Consider the following 12,058-nt stretch of genomic DNA (forward strand, 5'->3'; position numbering starts at 1 on the left):
TTAATTCAGATATCATTATGGAAAGCAAATTGAGCTTTTGGAGTATAAGTGTAAAGACTTCTAATTATAAACTTCTTTTAAGTTTATGTCAAGCTGTGCTATACAAAATTATACAAATCATCTTAGGTGTTTTCATGTATAATTATTTTTAAATATCGTTTAAAAAATACATAAGCTTTAAATACAATACTAGTGTTATTAATGTATCAACATCTGGGCAAACACAGGTTTTCGAATTCTATTTCACTTCTTTAAAACACAAACAATTGTTTGTTAAATACATTTTGTGTTATCTCATAGTCACCAATAAAAAAATAGTCCACAATTCTTTTACAAAGTAGGACATGGCTTTCATTTGACTAAATAATATGAGTAGGGAGGCTGCGCAGATAATTCTGTCCCCAGTGATATGAAGTTGGAACTTTTTTTGTAAACAATATAACAATAATATGAAGAGAAGCTAATACTGATGAAATAGTTGTGAATGCATTTCTTTTAATATTATTAACATTAATAAACTTGAGGCAAGATTAAAATCAATATACAAATTTTAAAAGGTGTTCATCTCTTTACTGTATCAAAATGGATTACCATAAACTTAATTTTTAAATTTTGTTTTGAATCATAAAAATGTTAACCCCATTTAGGTAGCTTATGTATTTATTTTAATTTTAAAAGAGATTGGTAAATTGACTTTAAGGTTCTGTGATAGTTTCTTTCATGAGCAAAGAATACTGTTTTAAAATTTTAGACTATGTAGATAATAGCTCCCTCTGCCGGTCAAACTGTTGATAATGTGTATATAAAGTAATTTGAATTGACCCAAATTCCAAGACACTGAAGATAAAAAATATTTAGCACTCATAAGAATAGCTGTTGACTAAATTAGCACTATATTGTGTTGGTCTGAAAAAAAATAATTGAGTATGTAGTAATACCTTGATTTCTTTATTTACATGAAAATCTGATTTTCTTCCCTATGTATTATAAATTAATTAGAAGAGTAAAAATATCTCTAAAAATAATAAAGATGGTGATAATCAAAAACATTTATTGAATTAAAAAAATCACTTTATTTTACAGCAATTATACCCTTTTTCTAAGCTAAATTATATCACAGAATATCAGCTTTCTTTTTCTGAAATTCTTGTTGTTCTCTAGATTGTCTTCAATTGAATAATATTTATTTTAGACCAATACAGTTTATCTTTTCATCAAAATTATATATTTCCTGAAATAAAGGGGTGTCTTACTTTCCTCATTTAATACTCAAAATTTTAATTAATTCTAATGATTTTCTAACTTTCATAAAGTGTAATATGTACTATTGTTTTTTCTTTCACTTCCAAATTGTCCATAAGCTAATTTCAAACCAGAGGAAAAATATTTTTTATAATATATTTTTTAATTTTGTAATTACAATTTATATACATTAGTTTCAGGTATATGACATAGTGATTAGAAATTTATATAATTTATTAAGTGATTGCTCCAATAAATCTAGTACCCATCTGATACCATATTCAGTTATTAGAATATTACTGACTATACTTCTTTATGCTATAGTTTACATTCTCATGACTATTTTGTGACTACCAATTTGTACTTTTTAATCCCTTCCCCTTTTTCACCAATAGTCCCCAATCCTTTCCCATCTGGCAACAATCAAAATGTTCTCTGTATCTATGACTTTGTTTCTGTTTTGTCTGTTTATTTTGTTCTTTAGATTCCACATGTAAGTGAAATCATGACATTTGCCTTTTTATGCCTGACTTACTCAATTCAGCACACTATCCTCTAGGTCCATCCATGTTGTTGCAAATGGCAAGATTTCATCATTTTTATGGCTAATATTCTATTATATATATGTACCACTTCTTTATCCATTCATCCATTGCTGGACACCTAGATTGCCTCCATATCTTGGCTATTGTAAATAACGTAGCAATAAACATATGAATTCACATATCTCTTCAAAGTAGTGTTCTGAGTTTCTTCAGATAAATATTCAGAAGTGGAATCAATGGATCTTTCTTTGTCTTTTGTTATAGCCTTTGTTTTAAAGTCTATTTTGTCTGGTATATGTATTGCTACCCCAGCTTTTTGCTTGATTCCATTTTTATGAAATATCTTTTTCCATCTCTTTACTTTCAGTCTGTATGTGTGTTTCTATGTGAAGTGAGTCCCTTATAGGCAGCATATAGAAGGGTCTTGTTTTCTTATATATTCAACTACCTCATCTTTTGATTGGAACATTTAATCTATTTATATCTAAAGTAATTGCTGATAGATATGTAGTTATTGCCATTTTATTATTTATATTTTTGATATTTTTCTTTTTCTTCTTATGAAAGTTCCTCTCACATTCTTTGTAGTACTGGTTTGGTAGTGATAAACTCTTTTAGCTTTTTCTTATCTGAGAAGCTCTTTATCTGTGTCCTTCGATTCTAAATGATAGCTTTGCTGGGTAGAGTAATCTTGGCTGTAGGTCCTTGCTTTTCATCGCTTTGGATATTTCATGACAATCTCTTCTGGCCTGTTTCTTATTTCACTGCTAATATGTAACCACTACGAACTAAGAGAATTTTTAAAAATTACTTTCATAATATATGATCTTTTTCTTATTAATTTAATACATTTTAGTTATAGGTCTTTTTTTCTTTTTTTAAAATCTGGTTGGCCATAAAATAGGGATTTTAATGATTTTTCAAGAATTAACAACTTGGTAAATCTCAAGCTTTTGTTCTACTTTCCAGTAACAGTAATCGCATTCTTTTATGTTGAGAAATAAAAAAGGCACAAGTATGTGATGTTATTGTTACAGCAAAATTTACATAGTTATTACTTGACAGATTGCTTTATGAATGCCAAATCAGAGCTTATTCAACAAGAACCATCTCAGTGACACCTTTTAAAGTTGATGGGACCAAATTCTTGCTACACCTGTTATTTTTCAACATCCCTCCACAGAAGATATTTCTGTATTCAAATTTAGATTTTGAATTTTGCTTATCTTCGTGGAACTAGTAACTTTCTTTTTTGAATTATATTAATTTTTATTATTTTCATTCTGGCTCTTAATCCATCAACAGTTGAACATCTAGAAGATTAATACATATAATTTACAACTGAATTACATTTCCGATACAGTCTTATTGGAACTTTGTAGATTCAGCATTCTCTCTTCTACCTCTAATCTCAAAAAATATTATTACTAAAAATTTCATAATCTTCTTTTACAAATAAAACATTGGTAACCATTCAGCTAATAATATTACATTAATCACAAAGAATACATCATTGGTGTGAATATAAGTTAAGCTTGTAAAAAAAATTATAAAAATTGTAACTTCTTTCATTCATAAAAAAGATTTACTCTTCTGATTATTGCCTTAACAATAGGATGTGAGAAAACTGTGTCTATATTTAAAGATTATAAATCCATTTAAAATTATAATAGCCTTCTTTTGAGCTTATCTAAATATAAAAGTATTACAATAAACTGTTCTCAAAGTAAAAAAAAAAGTATTATGTAAATGAAATGTGTCTCTAGAATTAGAATTTGGGAGCAGGTGGCTAGTGGTACAAAAAGAATTTAGCTGATTCTGAACATTTAACAAGAAAAGTAAATGATCTTATTTTTCTCTTATACATTTTCTGATGGAAGAGCAGTTTCAATTGCTATAAATAGCCTTTAATTTTTAATTAAATTGTAAGCTTAAAAGATATATGGTTTAATGACACCATAGGGCATGATTTAATATCCCGTAATACTTTCCTTGTGGTTCAGTTAAGCACACATTCATGAAACTCCAAAAAATATCTTTAGAGTACACCTACATATAATTTACTGACCCAATCTTAGAATTTTGAGGACTCCTAAAGGTTATCTAATGCAAACTTTACTCAGCAAATCAATCTTATATATCATTTATAAAAAATGATTATCTAGCTTGTGAGTGAACATTTTTAATAATGGGGGGGGTTAACAACTTTACAAGCTACTATGATGAAATATAACTTTAAGACGTTTATATATTATATTTTTCAAAAAGCCATTTTTTAAATTTCAACCCATTAGTCCTCTTTCTGTGCCTTGGAAAGAGTTGGTGGTTTCACTTTATATTTATTGAATGATTTCTCAAATGACATATTTATAAAATATTCTATTCTGGTTGCATTTTCCTAAATGTTTCCTAATTTTTTAATGTTTCCCTGAAATTCTACAGTCAAGAATTAGGCATTTCTTCACATAAAGTTAAAAAAAAAATAGAGACTATAGGGGAAAATGGATTTGTTGTTCTTAAAAATAAAATAAATCTCTTAGATGTGTATGTTTTGTATTATATCTATATACTCAAATATAACATTTTCTTATAAAAAAAAAATCTCAGCACTTAGAACAGTTGTATTGATCATGATCACAATATTTCACAAAAATTATATGAAATCTGGACTATTGGGACAAGGCTGAAGGAATTGATAATTAATTATGAAATATATTGTAAGATAATTAAAGAGAGTCATAAGTTCTTTTAATTAAAAATGAGGCTCCAGACATATAATCTCCCTCCAGAAGCAGTCACTTTTATTGGTCTATGTGCTTCCTCTCATAAATATTGTAGCTATTATTGCTTTATAATAATGACTTTTTTCCTGATAAAAATACATTTTATATAGTTATGTATCTAATAAAGTGATGGCCAGGTGTAAAATGGTGAGGAAAAAAGAAATTAAATTATCTTTGAGATTAGAATTGCTTTCACTTTGACATTTAATAATTTCATGTACATAAGAAATAGATATTTATTCTTTAGCCTTTTGAGCTTCAAAGACTGTAAGGATAAATCTGTTTTCTATTGGAAAAAAATTTTAAAAGTTATAGACTTTTCAAAGAAATCTAAAGATTTCTAAATAGTATGAGGTGGTTTGCAAACTAATATTTGATAGAGATTATATATTTTTTCTACATTAAATGAGTTTTTAGATCTAAATTGTCAGTACTACATTGTCTTTACTTACTACTCTGATTGTTTATAGATATTACGAATGCCCTTGGATACAGAATTTTCAGGAAAAGTGATAATAGCTTCACAATGAGTGGATGGACTTAACTAGATCCTCTAGAAGATTATATGTACTGTGGAATACACTTTGATAAACTGATTTTATCCTTAAATAATTGTTGTTGAGCATAACTTCTTGAGTAAGCAAGTGCCAAAACCTACTCCTAGTTATTTGTTCTATATTTACTAATTTATATCTAAAAAGAAGCTAAAGTCAATTGCTATAACATGAAATGTCAAACTACAACTATATGTGTGCCGTTGAACGTATATAGTAAAAAAATTTCCTTGATTTTTGGACATTAGTAGTGAAGATTTATTTTCTAAGTACGCTATTTACCTACTATCTGTGTCTCTGTAATATAGGTAAATCTTGTTAGAGTCCCCTTTTGTAAATGCATACAATACATATTTATATAATATCATTGATTATCAGTAGCATTGTGATTTAGAAATTGTATTCACAATTTTTCAGTTTCTTGTAATTATTTTAAAGACTTGTCATTGACTACATGAACCTTGCTTTACATGTGTATAAAAAGTAATTGTTGCTCAAAATGAATCATAGACCCAAATGTAAAATGCAACTCTATAAAATTCTGAGAAGATAACATAGGAAAAAAACAAGATGAACTTTTGTATGACAATGACTTTTTAGATACAACACCAGAGGCACAATTAGTGAAAAAAAAAAAATTGATAAGCTGGACTTTATTAAAATTAAAAACTTCTACTCTATGAAAGATTTTGTCAAGAGAATGAGAAGACAAGACCCAGCTGGGGGAAAATATCTGCAAAAGACAAATCTGATAAAAGAGTGTTATCCAAAATATCAAAGAACTCTTAAAACTCAACATGAAAACAATCTAATTTAAAAATGGGCCAAAGAACTTAGCAGGTACCTCACCAAAAAAGATAAATAAATGGTGATTAAAAACACGAAAAGATGTTTCACATCATATGCCATCAGGGAAATGCAAATTAAAACATTAATGAGATGCCACTACATACCTATTAGAATGACTCAAATACAGAACAATGACAGCACCAAATGCTGGTGAGGAAATGGAACAACAGATATTCTCATTCATTGTTGGTGAAAATGCAGAATAATAAGTTTGGCTATGTGTTATAAAGGAAACACACTCTTACTGTGTGATCCAGCAATCAGATTCTTTGGTATTTACCCAAAGATGGTGAGAATTTATATCTACACAAAAACATGCACGTGGATATTTATAGCAGCTTTATTAAAAATTCCCCAAACCATTAGTAGGTGAATTAATAAGCCAACTGCAGTATATGCAGACAATGGAGTATTATTTAGTGTTAAAAAGAAATGACCTATCAAGTCATAAAAAGATATGTAGAAATCTTAAATGCATGTTAAAGTGAAGGGAGCCAATCTGAAAAACCTACATACTGTATAATTTAAAATATATGATATTCTGAAAAAGGCAAAACTATGAAAATAGCAAAAAGATCAGTAGTTACTAGGGCTTAGGGGGAAAAGAGGAATGGAGAGATAAATAGGGAAAGCATAGAGAATTTTTAGGGCATTGAAACTACTATGTATCATATCATAATAGTAAATATATGCCATTATATATTTTTTGAAACGCACAGAATGTACAACACCAAAAGTGAACCTTAATATGAACTATGACTTTTGGTGATTATGAGTGTCAATGTAGATTCATCAGTTGTAACAAATGTACCACTACGAGACAGATGTTGATAATGTGGGAGACTGTCATGTGAGGTGTGGGCGGGGGGGGCCGGGTCAGTGGGTATTCTGTTCTTTCTTCCCTTTTTTCTGTGATTAAAAAGCTGCTCTAAAAACTGAAAACTATTTAAAAGCAAAAGGTAATAAATTATATAAACATACAAGGAAATGAGTTATATTAAAAAGAATAAATACTTAAAAATAAAAATAAATAATCCATTTCTGAATCTCTATGAAAAAGCACATAGCAAATTGACATTTTGGCTATTATGGTAAATATATTATGTAAAAGATATAATTAATGTGAAATTATTTTGGCATTACAAACATGAAGAGTTCCCTGGCAAATATTTTCCTAATAGATTTCAAGTTTGACTGTGAATTTTCAGCACATAATATTTTATTTATTGTTTCAAGATAACATTAGAATTTAAATATATTAACCAAATTGTGTTTTTTTAAAGATAACATTAAGCATTTTCAAGATAGCATTAGAATTTAAAATTATTAAATCAAACTGTGTGTATTTTTTTAAATGAAAATATTAAGCATTTTTTAGGAAGAGACTAATTTATTGCTTTTGAATATGCTGGCCATTTGAAAAACTATGATGCTCTTTATATGAGAAAGTTTAAAAAGTTATATCTGCACATACACATATGCTCACAAAGTATTTTCCGTTGTTCTAGATATGTCTCACATATCTTGATTATGCTTTTATTGATTCAAAAGTATTATATTTTTAAGGTATAGAATTTGGAAAATGTGAAAAAGCATAGCAGTAAAAAAAATAAATAAAAAAACATTCTCAGAACTTACCACAATTTTTTCTTAAGTACTTTTTTCACTAAGAATTTTGTATAAGTTTCATATTTTTTTAAAAAAAAATCACATTTCAATAACCGTTAATTTCTTATGTTTTCAAACCACAGTAAGCACTCTTCATGCTAGAATGGGTCTAGAGTTGGTATAATCAAATTGAGTTTTCGCAGAGAACAACAAAGAAAGAAGAAAGAAAAAGCTGGGAAGGCTGTTATTAGATAAACAGGCTAGTGAAATTTCTCCACTGAGAGGCCCGGCAAAGAGTTTTTATTAATTACAACTAATTTTTTATGCTCAATAGAGTAGACCAATGGTGATCAAACTGAGTAATCACTAGACAAATATTGAAAAAGGCAGATTTTATTTTATTTTATTTTATTTTTAAATCACAGTTTAATCATGGTAAATGTGGTCTATCTACAAATATCAGGAAATGGATATTGTAATGCCAATGAGCATAACAAAACAGGTATTGGTACAAGCTTCCCATAGCAGCTCTTTGAATCAAAGGGGATTTTGCAATGATCATATTCTTCATTTTCTAAATTCTGCTGTACAATTTTCCATGGTTGACTAAACTGATGATGGTAGAACTGAGTTTATAAGCAAATGATTCATTTGCTGATGGTAAAGTTCTAAAGTTTTCAGGACAATTGTGAGCCCTTTATGTCCTCTGAAGGATCATTGAATTTGAGGGCAAAAGAAAATTGTATATTTACAATGTTAGATTACTTAAATAATAAAAATTTAAAAAGCAAGTATGTATAATACCTATAGAGCTGATTATTTTTGTAGTCAGATGGTGAAATTGACTATGGGTCCCATACACCCCAGGATAATGGTGCTCATGCTTTAACACTTGAAAATGGTAGATTTCCATGTAGGATGATTGGTAGAACCCAGAAAGCTGAATGGACACTGGGAGATAAGAACCCAGGAATCCTTAGAAATGGGTCAGAATTAGAAGGATAGGCTAGTGGAGACTTCCAAGAAAATGTATTTATAGTTATTTATAGTTATTTTTGTATTGATCCAGGAAGAATCATCTCTAAGAAGGCATTACATACAGACATCAATAACCAAAATCTTATCAGTTAATTCAGTGAAGGTTGCTTATCCTGTACTTCAAAATTTCAATGATAGACTGGCCAAGTACCGAGATAATTGAACTGAGCATTAATTAATGGTTGGAATTTATTTATCCCTGGGAAACTCACATAAGAAAAGAAGGTTTACACATATTATCTCATTTAGTCAGCTGACCCAGACTGTAGCAAGTTAGTTGCTTAGATTAATATTTTTAAAAGGATAGACTTTCTATTAAGAATCTATGGCAAATTCCATTGTTATTAAGTCAATAAAGCATTTATTGCACATTTTAACTTCAACACAGGAGAATTATAAGGGAAGAGAATCTATCTAAAACTCGTATTAAATATAAATAGCTATATTATTCTGAAAATAGATTTTTTTCTGGTTTAAAATTTTTCCCATGACTCAAAAGTTTCTTTTATTCCCTTTTTTAGTAGCAAAAATTAGATATTTACAAATTGAGATATCATAAGAAAACATATGCTTTGACTAGTATTTGCTTACAACTAACAAATGATTACTTATAAAATTCAGAAACTATATTATATTAAATTTCTGAAATAATGAAACTTCAGAATTCTAATTCTTGAAGTATCTACTTTTATGTCCTTCTATATGTAAGAGCATCATTATTCTTTTCCTAAAAATAATGACAATTTTAAGGAATATAAAGATAACCACATAATAGGAAAAACATTTTTAAATAAGATTTTTAATATCTGATAATTATCAATAAGTTATTAAAGGATCATTTTTAATATTTTTGATGAGAGACCCAAACTTAGAACAGGAAGGTGCAATAACTTTATACACTGCTTATCTTTGAATGATTTATCTCACTCACAGTACTAATAACTTGGTTTCTGGATATTACTTTCCTTGCATGAGCAGAGCTCTAAGTGATCATCTAAGGCTATTGCAGTGCTAAATTGAAGAAAAGTTTTCATGTATCGGTCTTTCATTTCTTAGCTGATTTCCTCATGAAACCTGGTGTCACTCCTCAGGCTCTCTCTCCAGAAAGTAATTTCACATGATTGGAAACTCATCAGCATTTTGTATTAGCTAGGGCATCCCTGAGAATGTTAACTATGAAAATGTATATTAAGTAGTAAAATCACTAGCTCTTTCCACTGATGAAGTGAATTCTGACTTAGCAGAATCCTATCCTTGCGATTCTTAAAAGACACTACAGATATATACGGAAACCAGAATATTGAAAACTGAAGGCAAGAGCTTCAGATCTCCATCATTAGGTAAAAGGCAATGTCTGAATGATATTTTTTTCACATGAATAAGTGATATCATATGCATTATATCCACATGAATGATGAGTTTTCTTTCAAAAATAGTGTTTAAGTGTCTGCTTATTTTTTGTATGGTTTTTAAATCACTTCTTTTGGAAACATTACCAACATGGCTTTAGAAGATCATTAATGTGTAATTTTTAAAAATTTTACATAATATATAACATATTGACTTGAATTCAGAAGTTTCTTAAATATTAAAGATAAAGGGGGAATACTATTTTTATACAATAGAAAAATTAAGATGTATGAATTCTAAGAAAAGAGGAAGGACATTTTCAAATGATTATTACACAGTAGTGCTAAATTTAGAAAGCATGATAGTATACAAATTAATATTGCTTATAAAATAAAAAAAACATTTTCATCACATTTTCCTTAAAAATTAGAAAGCATTAAACATTTATGAGAATAATTTATGAAGATGATCCTTCTTTAACAATAATGAACAATACTAATATTTGCCTTAAAGTGCTATTTTAGCCAACAATGCCATAACCAATTTTTCATTTTAATCTATTTTTTCTGTCATATATGATTTGTTTTTTATGTTATATGCTTATATCAAGAAATGAGTCATATTTTAAGAGACATTTATTATGTTTCAAAAATAAACTTTGAATACCATGTCAAGATAGAGACTCTGATTTCAGGCTGGCAAATGATCTATTTTGGCTCTGTGACTTTAAAAGTCTTTGAAATAAAATTTGAAGTTAGCTAATTCATAGACTTAAAACATTTCAAGAATGTTTTTCAAACAAGGTAAATGTTTTTTATATTTTTTTCTTGCATATGCAATTTAGATATTTAATAGAGTGTTAGTATATTAAGCACTTGTTTATATGAAAGCATTCACTAATAGTTTTTAAAGCAATTTAATAGATTGAAATCTTTTTGCTTAATTTTAGCAATATGTAAGAACTGATGATGTGAGACAAGTCAGAATATTTCAATTTATAGAGAGCTAAACTGATTATAGAACATTTAGAAAAATACTTGATTAATTTCAATTAAAATCATACATACATTTCTACATTGTATAGGGCTAATTTCATGCTATTTCTCTAGCTTGGTATCAATGTTATTATATAATATATTTTAAACTTCCATTATTTATTTGAATATTAAAAGGGTCCTAGGACTCATACTCTGCTTGAAGAGACTGAAATTTTTTCAGAATTTGACATTAGTTTTTAGTTATATGTCAACTGTTAGAGATTTTCTGCAGAAACACTCGGCATGCTTTATTCTCCAGAACCCGTTATGTTTGTATTAGTCTTTACAAAACATAGATTGCTACACTATAATATAATATTCGTGATATTTTTTTGCCATAAGAAATACTGTTATCTAAAAGAATTGCAGTGTACATGGTATAGTCATGGGGCATTTAAATATAGGAAACTGAAAATTGTATTATGTATCAAACTACAGAACAACTGATGAAATTCCATGATACAAATTAATAATTATAAAAAAATAATAAGTGTTTTTATCAGTTGTATCCTATTGAGGAACAACTTATTATAAAATAAAATGCATTAATTAACAAATATGGCAGCCAAAAAGAATATTACCAAAAACAGTGTTTGCTAGGAAAAAGTTTTTCTATTCCATTAGCCATTAGCTTTTTTCTCACATGTAAGTGGAATATGAATTATATTTGATACTTTTAAGTGACAGGAAAACAATGAAGCCTTGATATCATTTAGTAAAATATTCAAATAACAAATCAAATTATACTTGCCTTTATTCATTTGATCACTAATGTTATATTTCCCCTAAGAAATGTAGTTTACATTATTTTTATTGCTATTTATATAATTCCAACCTTTGTTTATTTGCTATTCTGTCACAAATGACTTTAACAACATGGTATCTGTTTATAAACTACTACGTGGTATCTTAACTCCTATCGTATGTAAAAACTAAGCTTTTCCTTCATAAGAAAAGAGGTTTGTGAAGCCAGAATTTTAAAATAATGTATTTTAGAATTACATGTCAAATTTGGCCTACTCCCTATTTAACTATTGAAGTGTATGTTTATT

Source organism: Pteropus alecto, unplaced genomic scaffold, assembly GCF_000325575.1.
Source record: "Pteropus alecto unplaced genomic scaffold, ASM32557v1 scaffold239, whole genome shotgun sequence".
NCBI lineage: Eukaryota > Metazoa > Chordata > Mammalia > Chiroptera > Pteropodidae > Pteropus > Pteropus alecto.